Source organism: Convolutriloba macropyga, unplaced genomic scaffold (genome assembly GCF_964194025.1).
Source record: "Convolutriloba macropyga unplaced genomic scaffold, txConMacr16.3 SCAFFOLD_2131, whole genome shotgun sequence".
Classification (NCBI taxonomy): domain Eukaryota; kingdom Metazoa; phylum Xenacoelomorpha; order Acoela; family Convolutidae; genus Convolutriloba; species Convolutriloba macropyga.
The window spans coordinates 1-2,544 of NW_027450956.1; positions in this window are offsets into that span (position 1 = coordinate 1).

Sequence of the window (2,544 nt, forward strand, 5' to 3'; positions counted from 1 at the left end):
ATATAATATATATTATATATATATATATATATATATATATATAATATATATATATATATATATATATATATATATATTGTGGTAAAAAACAAAAAAATAGTTTTTAGTTTTTCCCAATGATAGGTCTTGATGTCTCAACTGGCATTCAGCTAAGAGGTTCTTTCAGTCAACAGAAAATCTTAGCAGTTGATTAGAATTCAAAATCCCCGATCAGAAAAATTATTGGGAACAAAATAACGTCATTCATTCATTAAAAATTCCGTGAAAATTCAGACAAAACTCAACGTGATGATGCTGCCTCGCAATTTTTAGGAGATTACATGCAGCGTTAACGGCTTAAACATTTTTCAAGGGTCAGTTAGAGGTTTAAATAGAGAAAGTTTTTATTTCAGGAAAGAAGAGAAAAACGTTTTTTAAATCACTTTAGATTCTAAAATTACAATTTGATGCTTGAACTGTATTGTTGATCTGAAGTTGATTAGCGGCCCTATAGCGGCCCTAGAGTCTATAGGAGTACTTTCATAGTTTTCACATCAAAGGATAAAAACCGGATAACTTTTTTTAAACAAGCAGATTTTTTGCAAAAGACCGGCCAGAACTATGTCCCCAAGGTAATTAGGGCACTATTTGAATAATAATTGCATTGGTCGCTTTCAGGATTTTTGGTCACCTTTTAACAAATTTTCGTCAAATAAAAAAAATGACCAAGTAATGAAACCATCGAGCACAAGATACCACCAACTAAATTAATCTACATAAACGTCAGTTTTTCGGTTAAAAGGAACTGACCTATATCATAATTTTAAATGTAAATAAAAAATGAATGGGAAAAAATGGATTCTTTGGTTTGTTTTAAATTTTACAAAAATTAATTTCAATTCTCTTAACTTTTATTTCATTTTTTCATTGTTTTTTAAGAAAGATTTTCAGTTGCACCCTGACTCAATTTGATTCCTAAGGAACTCATCAGAAACTTCTAGCAGAAAAATCAGAATTGTCAAAAATGTATCCATAAATGTGATTTTAATTTTTTAATTCCGTTCTTGGAAATCTTAAGCTTATCGTTAAGATAAGGTCAATCGATTTTTGATTGCTATCTTTAGCTTGTAAACGCTTGATAGCAGCATGTTTGGTTTCAGTGAAAAATCTGATTTTAAAAACAGAATAATTTATTCTGGAAAAATTAGTATGCAAAATGAGGGCTCTGTATTTTCATTTGTAAATAATATTCATAATGAAGGGCGTTGTCAAGGTTGCTGTGGAACATTTTGTGCTACTCAGAGTCTCGAAAAAGCCGTCTTGTTACATAAATACATAAATACATGTCCGTAAATGGCAACCACTTCAGATGTATGTGGGCTATGTTCGGTACAGGTAAGCGGTTGTAATGAAGACTCCTGGGAACTTGTATGATCTCTCCTGGGAACTTGCATTTTTTTCAATGTATTGGAAACTTTCGGACCACCTTTGAGAAGTAATCATGGAAACTAGCCATCAAGAAACATGATCTTCTCAAAACATAGCATGTCTTGTCAAGACAATCCAGATTTTGCGTGTATTTGCAAGTTGAGTCATTTGCAAGTTTTGGTTTCACGGGGATGGAACTATTTCTAGCAAAAGTAAATATTTATTTGAAACGCGTGTATGAACTAATTTTAGCGTGTTTTCAACCGAAAATGTTTTTCGTAGTTTTCAATTCCCCCTGAAAGACAATAGTGTGAATCAAAAGTGATCATCAATTGAGAAATATCGTTATTAATTGCAGCGTCAGCAATTCCAGGCGGCTATTATTGCGCTCCTGATTTTTTTAATCGTCTAACAGATTTTTGTTTCGTCTTACTCTGACTTCTTGGAATTGACTTTTTCAATGACTTCAGTGACTTCTACTGCTTTGCAGTTAAAATTTGTGTTCGTGACGTCATTCCTGCTTTTAGGTCAATTGCGTGACTTACCTCACTCAAAAAAATGACTTCTGAACTCACTTATGGAACATTTACTAATTAAAGGTCAATAGTACATCTAAGTAGTGCCAAACTTATATGCTCTAAGTCTTGAGTATTAGAGTCTGGTTAATATGTATCATATTTCTTTAGTTGTTTCAATTCATGGTAGGCCACAAGCGTCCATCGCGGCTATTTTCCGGCAATCTGCCGGCTATGTTTTAGATTTTCTTTGTTTTTAAATGTGTTCAAATTTTCGAAAAAATTTGATTCAAGCAGTGTTAAACGAAACTGCTGCTTTATAAATATATGTATATAAATTTGTAATAATTCTGCAAGAATCTTATAACCCTGCAACGTTTGGACTGTCTTGTGATCCTATCGATGAGAGCTGGGAAACTTGTCCAAAAGGCTTTAATTTGTTGTAAAATTTGTCTTCTCAATTGTTAGAATCTATCAATATCTGATTCACCATGGAACGTTTGAACAAATCACTAGGGGTATTTAAAAACGAACACTGAAAATGAAAAGCCGAACTGCACTGCTGAGTTACTTTGAATCAAAGCGGGAGAACGTCATCTCATTGTTATCCAAAATTTTGCAG